We start from the raw sequence: 15,553 nt of genomic DNA, 5'->3' as shown, positions 1-15,553 counted from the left end.
TTTGTCTTTATTTTGTTGGTAACAGGAACGTAAATGATATATCACTATATCAAGTTCTTTCCTGTTACCCTTTTTGTCTATCATGTAACCGTTAGCAGTATTCCACCTGTAAATGCTAAATTGTAAAGATTAAGACTTTATAACCTTGAGATGAGTTCAAACAACGAAATATTCCATTATGTGTGCCACTATATGTTATAAACTTTTTAAAGACGTTTCTGTCTAATACTGTCTATCCTCATACTGTAACCATAGCAACCATAGTAACAGGATAGACAAATATATATATACGAACACATTATTTTGACTTCAAAAAAAGTCTTTTGTTCAAAACCAAGTACTCCCGCACTGTCACAAAACCACTGAGTCGGTTAGAAACTAAGAACACATGCACAACCCATGGTCAGGCGCGGATCCAGTGAATCCCTGGAACCCCACCTTTTTTTTTGGACGATCCATGCATTTGAATGGGGACAAATAGTTGGACCCCCTTTTTTAAATGGCTAGATCCGCCCCTGTAACCAAAAATAAGATACCAAGATTTTTTTTTACCAGAATATAGTCCTTCTACACTAATTTCTAAAAATAAATACGTGGGATCCCTACTAAACAACACGCACCATAATAAAAGACTAGTCAAAACACACGCACTTGTCTCGGAATTTCTTTTTCTATTTAAAAAAATTCTGAGAAAGTGCCTGCGAGTCAAAAACTTTTAATTATTATTTTTAATAATTTAACACCTCCGCCTACTGTTTTTCTTTCGTAATCGTTAAATGATCAAACCTCAATATGGCCCATTTGACCAGATGAGCTTAAACAAAGGGCACCTTCCTGAAATCGAGAATATTTATGAGACATCTTCAAGAGTCCGTCTCTTCTGTGAAACAAATACATACGTTTTTGTCGAGCCAGCAACTTTTGTTGCAGAAAGCGGGTTACACTAATGACTGGACCGAATGACAGGACCGAATGACAGGACCAAATGAAAAATGCTAATAACTTTTTCATTTCTCAAAGGATTGATCTCAAATTTGAAATATAATAAGATTTCATCATTTGATAAATAGATTTAAGAAAAAAAAAGAAAAAAAATTGTAAGAAACTTTAGAAAACGTGACATGACCAACTCTGATAATGACAGGACCAACATCGAGAATGACAGGACCAAATAAAAATGCTAATAACTTTTTTATTTTTCAAAGGAATTATCTCAGATTTGAAATATAAAATGATATGTCATATTTTGAAACCAAAATGTTATAAAAAATATAGATTTATTTTCAAAAACTTTCGAAAACGTGACCTGACCATCGCTGACTGACATGACCAACCTCGACAATGACAGGACCAGATGAAATTGCTAATTTCTCTTTTATTTCTCAAAATATTTTTCTGAAATTTGAAATATAATAAGATTTTATCATTTGATAAATAGATTTAAGAAAAAAATTAAAGAAAATATGTAAGAAACTTTAGAAAACGTGACATGACCAACTCTGATAATGACAGGACCAACTTCGACAATGACAGGACCAAATAAAAATGCTAATAACTTTTTTATTTTTCAAAAGAATTATCTCAGATTTGAAACATAAAATTATATGTCACATTTTAAAACATTTATGTTATAAAAAATATAGATTTATTTTCAAAAACTTTCAAAAACGTGACATGACCATCGCTGACTGACATGACCAACCTAGACAATGATAGGACCAGATGAAATTGCTAATTATTCTTTTATTTCTCAGAATATTTCTCTGAAATTTAAAATGTGTGAAGGTTATACCATTTTATATATAAATATAAGAAAAAGGTATAAAAAGCTTGCTGAAATGTGACCTGGTTAACGTTGTCAATGACAGGACAATCCTCGACAATTAATGACAGGACCAAATAAAAATGATATTAAAATTATGCATAACATTTGTTAGAATAATCCTCTCAAATTTGAAATAATGACAATTTAGACCATTTCGCACATCATATAAGAAAAATATAGAAAAAAAAACGTATTGAAAGCTTGCGGTTGTGTGACCTGACTAACATCGACTATGATCTGGCCGATGAAAAATCATAATTTCTTTTTTTTTTTTACTGAAATTGTTCAACTCTGATCCATAATTAGTAAGATATATCTTATAAATTCAGGAAAATATATTTTTTGGTGGTTTAAAATCTTGACCTAGCTACTAAACGTATGTTGGCGGAGAGTCACAGGACATGCAGAATCACAGAACAAAAAGACACGAATGATCACTATATTTAAGAAAGAGATCTTGAAATATCTATATGTTATTACATATAATCATTTTATAGTTTAAGAGATAGTTCATTAAACCAGAGAAATATAATACATGTCTCTGATTAAACTATAGATAAATTAAGATTTATTGAATTATCATCATAATATTTCTTGACATCATGAAGCCCAATTTAAGCCACTTTGGAAAGGTATCAAACCTTTTAAAGTAGTCCGTGAAAATGTTTGCTTCAGTATATTTTATGAAAATATTTAAAACTACCAAGAAATCATGCATGCAAGGGTCGGGCATACTTCAAGAAATGTTTATTTGTTTATTATGAGGGGGAAAAACTATCAAGATATACCGTGCATATACTCAAGCATACATGGAAATAATTATTTACTGTTCTGAAAATATTAATAAAACAACGACATGAACTATTGTGTGATTTTAATTACTGTCATCACAATCTTTATTGGGTTTATCAACTTATTTATGGCTTATGTCACACCTTTTGTTTGTTACTTACCTTATAATTGTTTTCAGACGTGTCAGATTATGACCGGTAATCATGCAATATACAAAATATTCTGAATGAATGAATGAATGAACTTTATTCTCATAAACCAAATACATAGTTGCAGAGAAGATATTACAATAATAGATATAACATATATAAGATATATTTTTTAGAAATAAAAAGTAAATTTTAGCAAATTCATCTGGTCCTGTCATTGTCGAGGTTGGCCATGTCAGACAGCGATGGTCATGTCACGTTTAAACTTTTATGTTTCAAAATATGACATATCATTTTATATTTAAAATCTGAGAGAATTCCTTTGAAATATAAAAAAAAGTTATTAGCATTTTTATTTTGGCCTGTCATTGTCGAAGTTGGTCCTGTCATTATCAGAGTTGGTCATGTCACGTTTTCTTATGTTTCTTACAATTTTTTTCTTTTTATTTCTTAAATCTATTTATCAAATGATAAAATCTTATTATATCTCAAATTTCAGAAAAATATTTGGGAAATAAAAGAGCAATTAGCAATTTCATCTGGTCCTGTCATTGTCTAGGTTGGTCATGACAGTCAGCGATGGTCATGTCACGTTTTTGATAGTTTTTGAAAATAAATCTATATTTTTTATAACATTTATGTTTCAAAATGTGACATATCCTTTTATGTTTCAAATCTGAGATAATTCTTTTAGAAAAATAAAAGTTATTAGCATTTTCATTTGGTCCTGTCATTGTCGAAGTTGGTCCTGTCATTATCAGAGTTGGTCATGTCACGTTTTCTAAAGTTTCTTACATATTTCTTTAATTTTTTTCTTAAATCTATTTATCAAATGATAAAATCTTATTATATTTCAAATATCAGGGAAAAAAATTGAGAAATGAAAGAGAAATTAGCAATTTCATCTGGTCCTGTCATTGTCGAGGTTGGTCATGTCAGTCAGCGATGGTCATGTCACGTTTTCGAAAGTTTTTGAAAATAAATCTATATTTTTTATAACATTAATGTTTCAAAATATGACATATCATTTTATATTTCAAATCTGAGATAATTCCTTTGAAAAATAAAAAAGTTATTAGCATTTTTATTTGGTCCTGTCATTCTCGATGTTGGTCCTGTCATTATCAGAGTTGGTCATGTCACGTTTTCTAAAGTTTCTTACAAATTTTCTTCTTTTTTTTTCTTAAATCTATTTATCAAATGATGAAATCTTATTATATTTCAAATTTGAGATCAATCCATTGAGAAATGAAAAAGTTATTAGCATTTTTCATTTGGTCCTGTCATTCGGTCCTGTCATTCGGTCCAGTCATTAGTGTAACCCGCAGAAAGCTAACTTTTTTAAAGCTTTATATTTTAGAGGGTGGAAGACCTGGATGCTTCATACTTTGTATATAGATGCCTCATTTTACGAAGTTTCCGTCAGTCACATGTCAAATGTCATTGACCTCATTTTCATGGTTCAGTGACCACTTGAAAAAAAAGTTCAGATTTTTTGTAATGTTGAATTCTCTCTTATCATAAGTAATAGGATAATTATATTTGGTATATGCGTACCTTGCAAGGTCCTCATGCCCGTCAGACAGTTTTCACTTGACCTCGACCTCATTTCATGGATCTGTGAACAAGGTTAAGTTTTGGTGGTCAAGTCCATATCTCAGATATTATAAGCAATAGGTCTAGTATATTCGGTGTATGGAAGGACTGTAAGGTGTACATATCCAACTGGCAGGTGTCATCTGACCTTGACCTCATTTTCATGGTTCAGTGGTTATAGTTAAGTTTTTGTGTTTTGGTCTGTTTTTCTCATACTTTATGCAACAGATCTACTATATTTGTTGTATGGAATGATTGTAAGATGTACATGTCTAGCGGGCAGATGTCATCTGACCTTGAGCTCATTTTCATGGTTGAGTGGTCAAAGTTAGGTTTTTGAGTTTTGGTCTTTTTATCTAATACTATATGCCATAGGTCAACTATATTTGGTGTATGGAAATATTTTATGATCTATGTCAGTCCCGCAGGTTTTATTTGACCTCGACCTCATTTTCACGGTTCATTGCTCAGTGTTAAGTTTTTGTGTTTTGGTCTATTTTTCTTAAACTATAAGTAATAGGTCAACTATATTTGTTGTATGGAAGCATTGTTAGCTGTACATGTCTGCCTGGCATGGTTCATCTGACCTTGACCTCATTTTCATGGTTCATTGGTCTTTGCTTAGTTATCTTGGTTAATGCTAAGTTTATGTGACAGTTTTTAATAAAGTTTTATACTTAGGACTATCAACATAATATCAATAATTAGTAAAGAAGGCGAGACATTTCAGCGTGTGCACTCTTGTCTAATTGTTGACTGATTTAAGGTTTTGAATAGGGGAATTAATTGTTGGTTGCATGAGAATAAGAATAAATTAGAAACTTTAATATATATAGTATTAAGATGTGCATTGTATGTTGACTTAGAAGCTTAAGGACGTAAATTATATTGGAACGTATAGGGTCCTATTTAGGCTTATTTACACGACAGAGAATAGCGCTGGTATTATGAGGATGATGACAATTCAGAAAAAATATTTTGAAATGGACTTAAAGGGGTCATCCTTTTATCCTGATAATGTAAATGTATGTCATTTTCTTGTAAATTCTATTAGAAAGGTGAACTATGGTCGATTCATTTTCTTTTCGTAGGTACCAATTTGTTTGCATATTTGCTATGGTGGTTTTGCTAACTAGCACACAAGATTTGTTTGTTTGGACATATGTATTTGTGATTCACCTACATGTATATCCAACAAAAATTTAACTATTTAGTTCTCTGTGTGCTGTGTTCAGACACAAATTTAGATGGCCCTCTTTTATGTCGATTCATATTTAGTTCATGTCGACTGTGTATATGTCCCACATTTAATGTTGCTTAATTTCTAGTAATAGCTTAACCACAAAATCATATGTCTATGAAAATAAAATCCATTGCTTCGCTGAGCACAGCTGGATACGACCCCAGATGTCAAACCCTGAGAAGTTGGGGACAAAATGGACACATGACAATATTCACGGTTGATACACATCTAAAATTTGGACTGTAATTAATTTTTTGACACATAATAGGCTTCGGACACAGAAAAACTGTAGTCAAAGAATTCAAATTGGTTGTTTGATTCGAATTTGTATTCAATTTTTTGCTTTTGTTCAATACACTATACTGTTGAATATATACCCGCCCCTAACCCCCCAAAAAAATTATTAAAAAAAAAAAATTCTTTTAATGTCTGAAATCTGAAATGAGAAAAATTGTCCTCCTTCCAATTTTTCACCTCCTCTCTTTCCCGATTTCAAAAAAAGTTCTCAGAAGATATGGTCAGTATCTCAATTCAAATTTCTAATGGAGTTTGTAACCATAATTAAATACACCATTAAAGTTTATAATAAAAAAAAGACGTACATAGACATGGCTAAAATTAATATTAACTTCTAAAAAAAAAGTTGAAAGCTAATTATTGTTCATCACCTCAATACAATTATCATTTCTTAATACATAATTTACAAGCAGTGTAAGGTAGATAATCAAACATTGGTTTTTTTCAAATTGATTTGGATTACCTCCCTTACACTGCTTTTAAATTGTCTCAATTGTCCTTTAAACAGAAAGGCCCTTGTTCCCCCCCCCCCCCCCCCCCCCATTCCTAAATGGTTTGAGCTATAACACCTCAAAGTCAATCCTAACCATCCCTTTGTTATATGGAAACTTGTGGTATTATTTCAGAAAGATTCCTACACTTTAATACAAGTTATTGTCTGGAAACTACAAAAATGCTTATTTGGGCCCCATTTTCCTGAACAGTTGGGACTATAACCCCCAAAATCAATCCAAACCTTCCTTTAGTATTTATAAACATTTTGTTAAAATCTAATTGATTTCTATTTAATTGTACTAAAGTATTATTAGGAAACCATGTCTTTTCAGACAACGCTGACACCAATATATGAGCCAATTTTTAAAACTTTTGCGGTTGTACATGTATAAAAATTTCTAACTCTGTATGGTTGTCTATATTACATCCACTTCATTTAAGCTTTGGTGAGGTAAAGTTCGAATGGAACTCTACAGGAGATCAGATTGACATGGTCATATATAACACCTGATATGATTGGATATAGGCTACACGCTAGGGAGCCCTGGATTTGGACAGAGCTCAATGAGATCAACTTGATATCCTGGTTGTTACAAGGTCAATCTTATCAAATTTGAATGGCAACATTTAGGGAGTAGCGGCCTGGTACTTCCAGTAATCCAGTAAAAACCATAATCTTCCAAAATTATTTACTTCACATGGAACTTTAGCCAGAACTCTGGTCATTGGCAATTATGATGATGGAAGTTTTTGACGACCTTGACTGGCTATACAGCCTTCGAAAAGTTGGTTTGGCAATTATTCTACAATTCCTTATTTTATAACAGGAGGGTTGTAAGGATAACAGAAATCACCCAAATAGTATTGGATAACACAACAAACCAAAACAACTTGATAGCACAATAGCACAACAAACTAAAACAACTATCAAAACCTGATCGACCAGGCATCAAAAATAAACCAACAACATAAAACACCTGGTGGCTTGCTTAAAATGGGAAAGAATTAATATTTTTCAAAACATCAAAGAACTATAAAAATGTTTATTAACAATATTTTTCCTGACAACTCTGAAACATCATAAAATATTGAAAATATAGACATTTCAGATTAAAATATCATTTTGGCAAAGCACCACTGATATGAACCTTTTTTCAAACGCAATGACAATAAATAGCAATTCAAGTGAATGATACATAATTCTCACAATCATGTAAAAACATCAGGTATAAACATGTTTAATATTTATATGCTTTTAAAATAACATCAGTTATAAATATATCATTTCGAGACGCAAGATTTTTGAACATATTGAAATTAAAAAAAAAAAAAAACAGGTGAAAAGATAGAACCACACTGAAAGTTATGGTAATGATAGTTTTACAACCATAATGTCAATATAATTGCACATAATACAGAAAATAGAAATCATGTAACAATATTCAAATAGTCAGTTAAAATTGGTAGCCATAGCCGTTGTCATTTCTTCCCAGATTTCTTTATTCCACTGCTCCCTGAAAATATATTTCAAACAAATAAATTAATAGATATACAAAATGTAGCAGTCCTTAAGATTCTTTCTGAGAGAAGAAAAAGACTTGTCTTCATAATCTGAATAAACGTTTTAGTTGATGTTGAGTCTGTTGCTGAATTGCAGACAAGAAAGTAAACTTGTCAAATTTAAAAACATAGAATTCAGACGAAAAAAACTCTTTATGCATGTAGTTCATTTTCTCCTGTATGTTTTTTTAAAGACATTTTACACAACCATGGAAATATTAATTTATTTTTTATGAACCTTTGCCATCTAACTTCCTTTCCCAAAAAAGAGAAGAGAGTTCCAATACCCTCATAAAGCATTACTGAGATATAAACTATGATACAAGTTTCATAAAAACAAATCTTACAATATTAGATAACAAGAGCATTAACAAGACTGGATGCACATGGACAGACGCCCAGTATATCTATATCCCCTGTAACATGTCACATGGGGGACAATAAAACTAGCATAAATTTCAATATTTAAACATGTTACAGAATTTTAAAAATTTACAATGATTACAATCATAAATGATAGTTAGCAATAACTATCCATAATCCAGTTCATATTACAAAATTATAAATTAATCGGCAAATCCTGATTCCTGAAATACCCTTATATATGTTCTTAGTTTTCTAGAATCAATGGTTGAATTTTTTCAGCATTATGATTGAGCAAACACATCTTCGCTGCCCAAAACAAAACAGGTAAAAATATAATTTTCCAAATTTCAGTGGTCAGCAGCTGTACAATTCCTTGATTAACACTTAACTTTTGAGAGCTCAGTTGGTCAAGAAATTATACAGGTAGATACATCCCCCTCCTTTATATACATGTAACTTATGATACTTTCACTTACCCATAGGACCTTTCCCTCCTGCTTTGGCTTTTGCTTCAGCTAATTTCTTCTGTTCTTCTCTCTGTTTTTGTTTGAATGCCATGTCATCCTGTGAAGAAAAAAATTCTAGTACACATATACATGTATGTAACTCAGAGGTGTGATGAGGACACTAAAGTATCATAAAACTCAGCTTCAGGGCATTTTTAATCATTTGGTCTCTAGTAGAGAGTGATCTGATTGGCATTCATACAATTACCACATCTTTTTGTTTGTATTTAATTTTGTAAAATTACTATGAAGTCGGCAAGAATGTTTTCCACAGGGTTCTAATACATGTACAATGTAATGGGTGTGGCTCCATAAGCTTATAGTTAAGGCAGATATTTTCATGTACATTGTTATTTTTGTATATATTTCTTTCTTCATATTTCAAAAGTTCAATATACAAATCTAGATCAATGTTTTGATTACTGATCATGTGGTGTTTTTGACCCATTTTATGCAGAAAATAATTTTTTGGGGGCAATTTTCCTGTATGCACTTGTACCTCCCCAGAATTCATCACTTGTATGATTTTTATTACATTTCAATAAATAAGCGCCTGAAATATATTGCATACAGAATCTGTGTTCAGTTTTAGAAAAAATCTTAAGACAAAAAGTTGATCCTAATAGACAACTTTTGAGTTTGATGCATTTCCGTCAAAATCTCTGGTTTAAGTGAACGTCATTTGTGCGTTTAGGGGCGTCGTCACTTTTATTTTAATGTTGAGCAAGTGGTTGGAAAACTATAATTCTATATTGAACGAATTATTTGGCAAATTGAATTCTCAAAATCAGGGTTGGCAAAAACCCGGGTTTTATGAGTATTGCCCAGCCCAGTGGGAAATACTGGGAAAACCCGGGTTTTACTGGGTTTTAGTGGGTAATACTGGGCAATACTGGGTAATAAAAAATATTTGTCTGAATTTTAAAGAGGATTCAGTGATAAACACAAATGCAATACATTTAATAAGATATTTATACCCTATTTTGTTTGTTTAGCATTTGTCTAGATTGGCAAACTGTAAATAGAAAGCAAATAAGTCGTTTTTTTTCAAATGAATATAGCTCCTATTAAGAATTAACAATAACATGTATTAAAGAAACATCACATTTAAATAATGTATGTACTGTCACTAATTAATAAGTGTTTATTCAGATTAGAACACAGATTTGTTTATGTAACAATAATCAGTCCTTTCAATTTTATAAGTGTTAATGGCATGACCCTGTAGGGTGTTTATTTAACAATATGAATGTATAACAATTAAAATTAACAATTCACTTAAACACTGCAATAAAATGCATTTTTCAAAATTTGGATTATTGAAACAATACTTGGTAATTAAAAGGTATGCAAATCTTGTATTCTGCCTACATATAAAATTAATAGAGAAGAGAATGAAATCAAATTTTCTAGAAATGACTGTCAATGGTTATCTGTATAAAAAGTAAATATTTAGCTGTTATACTATGAAACTGTAACAAATCTTTACTATTTTGTGTTAAAATAAGCTTAAAAAATCATATTGCCCAGTAATGCCCACTATGACCCATTTCTGGGAGTATTGCCCAGCCCGGAAAAACCCGGGTTTTCCCGCCCGGGAATTCCCGGGTGGGTAATACTTTGCCAACCCTACTCAAAATTGACAATCAGCACTGCTGTCGTTAGGGAATTGTCATTAAGTACCTACAAAACAACTATTATTTCTAGTTTATCCTGCACAACGATGATCACTAAGACGCTTGATGAACGTTTATAGTGCAAGGATACAGGCGAGCCCCTCTATCTGGTAAATGACGTCATAAAGGCGTGCATAATTGACGAGTTTTTTCCGGTGACAGATGAACTCGAAAGTGGTCAATTATAATGAATTTGAATTGTTCATGACTAATGATCTGTTTTAATTGTAAATTTTTTTGTTAAACTGATAACTATGATGCATACTAATTTTACTACATGTAGTCATAAACAAAATACCTCATCCATATCTCCTTTTTCTTTCTTTGGTGCCTTCAAGGGCTTCTTCTTACCACCTGTAAAAAACAAAATTAGTAAAGAATTTACTTCATATGTGAAGAGCAGGGATGGGGTAATTGAAAATGTAATGATAATTAAGTGTAATGCATTACAATTTTCCATGTAATTGAATGTAATGTGTAATTATATAACTTTTTAATTGTGTGAAATATTGCACCAAATCATGCAGGATTGATGATTGTATCAGTTTTGAAAGTGTACCAAAATATGGTGGGCTAAAAAGGATAGGATCCTTCCATATGCATGATATGAGCCCCACAACGATCTTACAGGTATCTTACAGGTAATTGAGCATTTTTTTTTTAATAACATGTAATGGTAATTTAATTAATTACATTGAAAAAAAGCATGTAATGCTCAATTACTTTTGAATAACATTTTAATTACATGTACTTTATGGAGTTAAAGATAAGGATTTGTGTTTAACAAAATAAATTTTAAAATTATATTTATTTTTCAAATATTGATATCACATACTTTTTTAATATATGAAGTGTGTTATTTATTCTGAAGTTTTTATATTATTTATTTGACCTACAGACATGACAGATTTATTTTTTTTTACTTCCGGTTCTTGGCGAGGTACATGTAGCAGCAAAAAATTCTGCTCTTCCGAAAACGCAATACCTTTGTGCTAAAACTACTTTTTGTATACAGAAGACTAGCTTGGATGCAACTGTATGAACATTTCACATATCGGTAAGAAAAAATTTGCAAACAATAGCTGCTGCAGATAAATAGTGAGGTCTTATCTCATTGTATCATGTGTATTGCTACAAAGGTAATTTATATAACATGGAAGTAAACAGAGAAAAGGGAAGATATGGAAAGGAGAAAATCTAAAGGGAAAAAATCTCACCAAAAATGAACAAAACTATATAAATATGGATATTAAAGAGTGTGAAAGTATCTTTAAAAGCCTCTGACAAACTTTAAACTTTTAAGATTCTTACTAAATCAAGAAGAATTTGCAGTGTTCTAGGATTTTTTTGGCACCTTGACTTACCATGGGTAAGATCAATAAAAAAATTACTTACCCACATCTAAAAGTTAAATCCGCCAACCAATGCGGACGGCGCTAAGCGCCGTCCGCTGCGGCGAGCTAAAGCTAGCCGCCCTTATGGCCGGGGGTCTGGGGGCCGCTCAAAAAACTTTTATGACATGCTTTAAATTATATGTTGTGAAGTTTGTCTGAACAAAGCTGGATTCGGATACGATTGAATTTTGTACAAAATTTAAAAAAAACAATTTCTTACTAAATTTGACAAATATGTTATAGTTATTACTATGTCATTTATTAAGAGCTATAATAAATGCAACTGTAAGTTTATTTTCCTCCGATGACAAGAAAAAAAATTGTTTATGTCCCGATTTAAGCACCAGTTATCAATCCGGATTTTCCGATTTTACCGACACCGTGACCCACTTTTAGAATGATAGGAGAAGAATGTGGTCTCTTTTGCGCTTGATTACACCTAGTAAACGAGTGCTTGAATAAAAGCGCCGATAGACATCGACAAAATCTTCGATCTTTTATCAAAGTTTTTTCTCGTGATTTAATAAAAATAAAAAGCAGATATGGGAAAATTGAAGAGGACCGGGAAATTTCAAGAGTTTTTCGGCTTCCCCGAACTTAAAAATTGACTTACCACCGGGTGACAAAGGCTAAAAAATGACTTACCCGTTGTCCTAATCCACTTACCCCGGGTAACGGGTAATGGGAATCCTAGAACACTGATTTGTCTCTGAATCTGTCTTCTTTGGAGTTTTAGGCATTTTATAATTAACCAATATTAAGTTCATGTGAAAATTTTCAATTCCATCATGTGGGACATTCTATTTTCGGGAAAGGGATGGTCTTTTATTGCATAATTTTAATATTCTAACTAATTTCATTGTACATTTCTTTTCAAAACACAAATGAAAATTATTCTTTATAGTGATAATAATGATGTTAAATATTTATTATATATATGCAGCTGGTCATTCCTGTTATTCTCTTATCTTAGACTGTCTGGAAAGAGGCGGAGCTTCATCTATAATTAATTACTACATCACAGATGTTGGTCAAATCTGTGACTTCAAACTCCCGCCAAATACCAAGTTAGTGTTGGTCAGTGCACACCATAATTCAAAATATTGACAGTATTAGAGCATCAAAGACACAAAGTGTGTGGTTCTTTTATAAAGTAATGGTGTCGGAACACTCCTGGGGTGTTCTTAGTGGAATTCTTGTATTTATAGGGGTTCTAAGGGGGAAATTCAGTTTTTAGTTAATTTATCAGAACAATTTTTCATGAGAATTATTAGCAAAAAATTAAAATAGAAACTTTATGGGTACCCCGGCCCTTTTGGTTTGACTTTGATAATGTATGTGATTAAAGGGAGTATTTTCTACGAATTATACCATGTCCAAGTTTTGGGATAATTTGTTGTCCAAAGATGAAAGGTGAAATGTGAAGAAATCTGAGACACGGTTTGGTACATAGTGTACATGGTGTATGGTTGATTAAAACAAATTTTTATTACCATTTGACCTGAATGTGCCATTTTCATCCAAGTTGGAAGACCACTATTTTGGCAATTAATTGGCAATAAATTTTGAGATTAATCACATCAAAAATAAATTTATTCATAAATAAAGAAGGAGTAATATTTCAGCTTTGAGTCAAAGATTTTAAAAATCCATTGAGTAGTTTGTGAGAAATTAATCTTTAAAGACTGTTGGTCAGGTCAGGAATAACCACCAATTGGTAGATTATACCTCAAATGACCCTTATTGAGTCCTCTGAAAGTTTCAGTTTTGTCAAAGCCTGCTGCATCTCTTGAGAATGCATGTGTACAGCAATTCTTTTGTTGAAACATTTGTACTATTGACCATGATTGACTTTTAATAATGAAAGTCAAGTATTAACAAAGAGCTCCATTCACCTGTGGAGTTGTACTCATGATCGCATGACTGCAAACAGTAATAATGTCCATTGAATAGACTGCAAATACAATTATTGATTAAATGCAATATGTTATGTCACTATACTAAACTAGGAATGTTTGACAAGTTTTCATACCATAATATGGTTTTAAGAAAACAATGCTCCATTTTGATAGAATAATTTCTTTTGAAAAACAAAGAATTATACACCAATTGGTCTATACCATTATACGTCAATTGGTGGATTATACGTCAATTGAGGTATAATCCACAAATTGGTGGTTATTCCTGACCTGTTGGTTGGAGTCAAAAATTTCTGACTTATCGTCGTGTCATATGTTTTCGTATGTCATGTGTTTTCGTATCAACCACATTTCGTCGGTTTTGACTGCATACGCGTACATTGTGGCATGTTTTTCCGTTTCTATATTTAGAACAACAGCACCACTACAACTTGACATATTTAAAACATATTCAACGTCGCTTTTTAAAGACGTTAGAACAAATTAAATAAAACTGACCTATTTAGCCATTTTTATTTAATGTCAAAAATATGCATCACTAGAATAGTTGTGGAAAAAAATTCTGAAGGGTTAAAATAAAGTCCAGATATGTTTTTTGCAAGTCAGACACCGGATCTTCAAGACATATGACTGTCAAGATTTTTTTTTGCCGTTTTAATTTCAAACAATCGAGTTAAAATTAGCAGGGTTCTTATATAAAATGGTTGTTCAAAATCTAACTATTCAATATTTCATTGACAATTTTTTTGTATACATCCTTGATACATGAAGATGAAAACAGTCTTAACTTTTTATTTTTAATCTAAATTTTGAAAACTGCATTTTATTTTAGAAAAAATAATGTATTTTGTACAAACCAGGTGCCAATCTGAAATTAATCAAAATCTAAAAATTTCAGCACACGAAACACCAACCTTACACTATTTACTAGTAATTTTTAGTACTGAAAAGTATTTAATAACTTTTTTTATGATTCAAGCGATCACCAGAACCACGACTTTAGAAAATATGAATTTCCGGATTTTGTACTCATTTCCTGTCCGTATACTGACCCAATTTTTATTTCATACGAAAACATATGACACCGTTTTTTTTACACACAAAAATCGCAAAGTAATCGGAAACAGTAAAAAATCGTAGTAAGCATTGACAAAAAAACTAAATACATAAAATCAATCTACAGGACATGCTTTTTAAATTTTAGTAAACACCTGAATTAAACTCAACAGTGAACACCGTAAGCAGTAAAAATTGATATTAGTACGAAAACACATTACACGATGATAAGTTAAGCAGGTGCCGATTTGACGTTTTCTTTGGGTGCCGATAATTTTGACTTGGACCCATATTGACTAGGGTTACGCATGATATTACTTTTCTTGTCTTACATTTCTTAAAAAAAATACAAATTGGTTAAACTATGATATCAAAATTTTAAAATATACGAACCTTCTCTTCCTGACATCTTTGTAAGTTTATGCTAAAACACTGGATTAAACCAGAAATTTAAAATGTTGTGAAACTTTCACGTGTGTCTCGAAAATAGATTTATTTTGTAATAAAATTAAAAAACGAATTTTTAGTAATGATATTAAACGTTATTTCTTGAATAATAAAGATGCACTGTATATTTTTCTATTATTTTCAACATTACTTATCAGTTACAGAATAAGAATATATTCTTAAATCTATAAGTGTTGCATAAATTTATTTTGAGTGTTCGTTTTGTGAAATA

General features: G+C 31.4%; 1 long non-coding RNA gene across 1 annotated transcript; it reads right to left on the bottom strand.

The window, feature by feature from the left end:
- Positions 1 to 7,425: 7,425 nt before the first annotated feature.
- LOC139487739 (uncharacterized) lies at positions 7,426 to 15,390 on the bottom strand. The gene is made up of 4 exons (XR_011655873.1): positions 15,268 to 15,390; positions 10,804 to 10,859; positions 8,800 to 8,887; positions 7,426 to 7,911 (listed from the first exon to the last, which is right to left on the bottom strand). It is a non-coding gene; the product is annotated as an uncharacterized lncRNA (long non-coding RNA).
- Positions 15,391 to 15,553: the final 163 nt, after the last annotated feature.

Source organism: Mytilus edulis, chromosome 1 (genome assembly GCF_963676685.1).
Source record: "Mytilus edulis chromosome 1, xbMytEdul2.2, whole genome shotgun sequence".
Lineage (NCBI taxonomy): Eukaryota > Metazoa > Mollusca > Bivalvia > Mytilida > Mytilidae > Mytilus > Mytilus edulis.
This window is presented reverse-complemented; position numbering and strand designations above follow the sequence as displayed.